This window comes from Neovison vison, chromosome 1 (genome assembly GCF_020171115.1).
Source record: "Neovison vison isolate M4711 chromosome 1, ASM_NN_V1, whole genome shotgun sequence".
NCBI lineage: Eukaryota > Metazoa > Chordata > Mammalia > Carnivora > Mustelidae > Neogale > Neogale vison.
The window spans coordinates 20,124,421-20,130,405 of NC_058091.1; the positions used below are offsets into that span (position 1 = coordinate 20,124,421).

The window sequence follows — 5,985 nt, forward strand, 5'->3', positions numbered from 1 at the left end:
ATATTCTTAAAGAATGCAAAATTCTAGTTATTGAGATATGGAAGGAATCAGAAAGGCCCAGAGGGAGGTTGGTGGAGTCCTGCTGTTGGGAAGAACAGCTGCTCCTCAGAGACAAGTCCCTCCTTGAGGTCCATGTTTGGGCACCATAGACTCCACCATGCGCTCAGATGAATGACATGATAACAGAGTTAACTGAAGCACACCCTCAAGTTTTGATTGTGGAGTTGGAAGTTGAACTTCTTCCTTAACAGAGAGGCTGCTTTCGGGCAACGGGTTTGAGTGATGGAAGATAGAAAGGACCCACAGCAGCCCCCTGGCTGACAATAGGTCCATCAGGGGATCCACCTCAAGATATACATAGGCTCTAACAGACCACTGGGCTACTTCCAACCAGGCACAGTCACCAAAAAAGGGATAATTCCCTATGTCCCATACCTCCTCACCTTCCCACTTTAACTACACCCCCTGACCTGTGGCCTCATGTCACACAGTCTTTCCTCTGCTGTCCTGCCCATGGTTCCCTTGTGGAGTATTCAATAAACATCTATCTCCTTTTTTTTCTGCCTCAGGTGAATCCTTTCACAACCAGGCCTTCAACCCCCACTCTATCGTCATCCCACATTTGGGGTCCCTATCCTATCAAGACAGATACCATATTTAGACACCAGCCTTAAGGATCTGAAAAATATGAAATTAGTTTTCCAAGATTTCTGAGAAAAATGACCTAATCAATCGTGCACATGCCCAAGTTGGCCAAAAAAGTTCAGTGCCATGAATCTAGAGGCTCCTTCCCACCAGGGGTAACAAGCATCCTAAAGAAGCTTCGCCTGAAGGGATGAACTCCTGCCGCCCCTTGCATGTTTTTCATGAACAGAACTCCTCAAGAGCCCCACTGTGGTTTCAGCAAGCAGGTGGTAGAAACTCTTTTTTTTTTTTTAAAGATTTTTTTATTTATTTATTTGACAGACAGAGATCACAGGTAGTCAGAGAGGCAGCCAGAGAGAGAAGAAGGGAAGCAGGCTCCCTGCTGAGCAGAGAGCCCGATGCCAGGCTCGATCCCAGGACTCCTGGTTCGTGACCTGAGCCCAAGGCAGAGGCTTTAACCCACTGAGCCACCCAGGAACCCCAGGTGGTAGAAATTCTTAACAAACATTTAGTATTTAGTTGAGCAGTTTTGGTATCTTCTCACGTGACCAAGTTTCAGAGACTCAAAACCTATTCCAATTGGCCCACCTAGCCCCAGCTCTACGTTTCTGGAGCGCTCATAGGAGGACTAAATATAATTAAGGGGATGGAAGTATCTGACAAACTACAGACAATTTTCCCCAAAGCTCCCAAATTAGAGGGAAGGCTCAAAGTGCTGACAAATAAAGCTTCTGTCGTGCTCCTTATGGAAGGAAACAAACAGGAAGCAAAATGTGAATTCAGCAAATTCTGGAAATAAGAAATAGTGCTGGTGTCGAATATGAGACATTTGCTATATCAGAAGCCGAAGAAGTTCTGCAGGGGTTTAAAGCTTACTCGCATCGGTCCACGTACCCTCAGCTGTCTATAAAAGGGGAGCTTATTGGAGATCCGGATATTGCTAAGGAACTAAAAGACAATGGCAAGTTGCCACCAATACTGAAAGGGGAGAAATTGTGAATGTTCCACTTGGTGTCCCACTGTTGCAGGAAATACTTCATCCCAGTGGGGCCTCCTGACTCAGGTCTCAGAGGAGGTGAGGGGCAGGGACTGCTTCCTACCCAGTTAGGCTTGGTGTATTTCACAAGTTTGCACTAAATATAGGTATGGTTCATTTTTTTTCACCACACACAGAATGCAATAAATATCTTCAAATCCAATTAAAAATACTTTGTGTAAAAAAATAATAATTTAAAACATTTGATAATTTAAGAAAATAAAAATAATTTAATAAAAAATAAAATAAAAAGCAATTTAAAATAAAACGGGAAGTTAAAGTCTGTGTTATCAGTTATCTACTGTGGCATTCCAAAGGAATTAAAATGGAGGCTTAAGACATTTACTTGCTCATGATTCGGCAATTTGGGCTGCCCTCCATTGGATAGTTTTTCTGCACATCCCTCCTAGAGTCACTCATGCAGCTGCTGAAACTGAGATCTCTTCTGGGAATGGATGGTCCAAAATGTTAGTGGTTACCCAGGACAACCACCCAAGGTACCTCAATATTCCTACTCAGAAAGTTATCCAAAAATTCCTATTTGGTAAAAGCAGGTAACTTAAAGCCTCTTTGGCCCAGGCATACAAATCACACAAAGTCACTTCTACCATTCTGCTCAAATCAAGACACAGGCCCACCCAGATCCAAGAGGTGGGAAGATAGATTCTACCTCTTGATGAGAGCTGAGAAATTCACATTGCAAAGGGACATGAATACCGGGAGTTATGACTCACTGGATGGTCTTATTGTAATAACCCATCAGTCTAGACATAAAACCATTCTTCCAGAATAATGATTATAACAACTGTTAATATATACTTTAAAATTTACAAGTATCTAATAACTATTCTACATAACATATAATAACTTTTGAACTGTCTGAGATAAATACAATTATTTTCACAATTTTACAAATGAGAAAACAAGATCATATGGATGTAAATGTATTAAAATTGTTTCAGTAATTAAATATTAGGAATATGATCTCAATTAAGAAGTAGACAGATATAATTAGAACAAAAGAGAAAGTCCAGAATTAGGCTCAACTATATGTGGGAATTCAATCTAGTAAAAAGCAGTCATTTCAAATTACTAAGATAAAGTATACTGTGCAACAAATTATTAAGTTATCTGGTAATTGTTTAATTACATGTATCACACGCAAAATGAGCCATTTGAAAAAAGTTAACATTTGATGTACAACTCATTCACGAAAATGAATGCAAATAGATCGAATGTATAATTAAATAAATGTTAATCCTGTAGAAGTACTGATACATGGTGTAAGCAAATATATTAGAGTGACCAAGCACATTTAGACCACAAAATCTTAGGGTAAGCCTGGCTGTGAAAACCAGAAACTCAAAAAATATTATATATTTTTATTACATAACAATAAGCTAAGACTACTTTAAGACTTATAAGTAATATTCTAAACACTTTACAATTATTATAACATTTGACATTCATACAATTTCTATGAGGTAGTCGTTAGCATTACTCACACTTTATATCTAAAGAAACTGACACATAGAGTTATCCATTATCTGTAGTCATATAGCTTCTAAGAAGATGAGCTAGAATAGGAACATTAACATTCTGACTCCATAACTTGTGCTCTCTCATAAAAATAACTTTTTTTTTCATTTTTTTAATTAACATACAAGGTATTATTAGCCCCAGGGGTACAGGTCTATGAATCTCCAGGTTTACACTTCACAGCACTCACCACAGCAAATACCTTCCCCAATGTCCATAACACAACCACCCACTCCCTAAAAATACCTTTTTTTTTAAAGATTTTATTTATTTACTTGACAGACAGAGATCACAAGTAGGCAGAGAAGCAGGCAGAAAGAGAGAGGAGGAAGCAGGCTCCCTGCCGAGCACAGAGCCCGACAAGGGGCTCCATCCCAGGACCCTGGGATCATGACCTGAGCTGAAAGCAGAGGCTTTAACCCACTGAGCCATGCAGGCGCCCCCTTAAAAATAACTTTTTAAAGATTTATTTATTTATTTAAGAAAGAGAGAGCAGGAGGGAGAAGCAGATGGAGAGGGAGAGAGAATGTCTAGAGGACTCCCCAGTAAGCATGGAACCTAACACAGGGTTGGATTCACCACCCATGAGATCACAACCTGAGCCCAAACCAAGAGCCAGATGCTCAACCAACTGACTCATCCAGGTGCCCCCCAGAAATAAAATACTCTTAAGTAAAAGGCCAATAAAAGGAAACATATGTTCTAAAGTAGAAGGCATGAAATAGGAAATGGATTTATAATGGGGATAGCATAAAAGATAATACAGCCAATGGCAAAGAACCTAACAAACACACAAACAAAAAACAATAGGAAAAAAAAATGGACTAAGAATAGAAATGGGAAATTCACACAGAAAAAGAAACACAAATATTCAGTAGAAACAAGAAAACATGTTTGAAAACACTAGTAATCAAGTAAGTGTAAGCAAAACTAGGGATTATCAATGCCAGTTATTGGTCTGGGAAACGTGAAAGTAGTGAATAATGCTCAGATCTTATGAAAATATAAAGAAATAGCTACCCATACGCATTGACAGAGGGATTGTAAATTGGAGGGTGATATGATAAAATATTCCCTAAATCAGAATGACCCTGAAAACTGTAACATTTTCCATAGAAATTTATGCTAGGGAAGATATCTAAACAAATGTGCTAAGATATACATGTATCACATTGTTGTTTAGAATGAAAAAAAAAAGAAGAAAAAGAAGAAACCATCTTAAAATTCCTCAATAAGGGATAGGGTAATAAAATTTAGAACCACCATGTCATAAAATATACTCCTGTGTAGGCATTAAAATGGCTGATGTAAATCTATTCACACTGACACTGAAATACCCACTACCTTGTTGAAAGAAAGAAAGTGGGCTATAAAACATTCTGTAATGTGTGCTCCTCTTAATATAAAATTGTATGGTAATACATTAAGAGAGCATGAAAGGATAGTCACATTGAGGTTAATAGTAGTTGGGGGTTAATAGTAGTTGGGGTTAATAATAGTTGTAGTTGAAACACAGAAGAATTGATTTTTTTTTAGTGTTTATTTCTTTACATATTATTTAACTTTTTCATAAGAAGCATTCTCTTTGTAAAACAGCAAGTTTGGATTTTTGGATGTGATAGCATGAAAATGTTGGAGAATCCTCTCTCCAATAAACAAGTACAAAACTGGACAAAATTGTGAAAAACACCCATTTTGGAGCTGTAAAAAATTGACCAATAACAACAAAACTGACCACATTTATGTATGAAAAATGACAAAGCTTTGTGTAAGAACAGGGGGAGTCTGTCTGCAGCCTCTTTTCCCTTACATGCTTCCTATACTCACACACACACACACACACACACACAGAGTCAGCTGACATGGTAATTTTACAAGGGTGGGGCTTGCCAGGAAAACCTGCAGCTTTGCTGTCCACTGGAGCAGACTTGATTTGGAGCAAAGGGCAATAACTCAGGGATGGCAGTGCTGTCAATAAAAGCAGCAAACTCATTAGGTAATGAACAGGGAAAACCTCTGCTCTGCTAACCTGCATTTGCAATCTTAAGTGGAGAGAAACTCTAAAAATGAAAGAGCCATGGATTGTAACAGGCAAAAATGGTAGCACTGTATTGTTGGATTCATGACATACATAGAATATATATGACAATAACAGCATAAAGTAGGCAGAAATTGTAATTATATTTTACTGGAATTAATTCAACATTAGCTTCATCTAGCTTGTGATAGTTAAAATGTATAGTATATACATTAGTTATATATGTTAAAATATAGTTAAAAGATAGTTAAAATGTATAGTATCCTTAGTGTAACCACTAAGGAAACAACTCAAAAATGTATAGTTTAAAGAAAATAATAATGAAAGAGAAGACATCACTATCAACCTTACAGAAATAAAAAAGATTTATAAGGGAATACTATGACCAACCATATGCCAACGAAGTATATAAATTAGATGAAATTGACAAAATCCAGGAAGAATAAAGACAACCAAAACTATCTCAAAAGGAATATCTAAACAGACCTATAATAAATAAAAAGATTGAAAAAATAAATAAGTAAAAACCCCCTACAATGAAAAGCCCAGGCCCAGAGATCTTCCTTGGTGATTTCTACCAAGAAAGAATTAATGCCAATTTTTCACAACCTCTTCCACATAGAAAGGTAAGGATTACTTCTCAACTCATTCTATGTGCTCAGTATTACCCTAATACCAAAATCAGAAAAACGTATCTCAAGAAAAAAATCTATAGACTAACATCTCC

General features: G+C 37.4%; 1 pseudogene; it reads left to right on the forward strand.

Moving 5' to 3' along the window:
* The first annotated feature begins 749 nt into the window (after positions 1-749).
* On the forward strand, positions 750-1,644 carry LOC122906815 (annotated as a pseudogene).
* Positions 1,645-5,985: the final 4,341 nt, after the last annotated feature.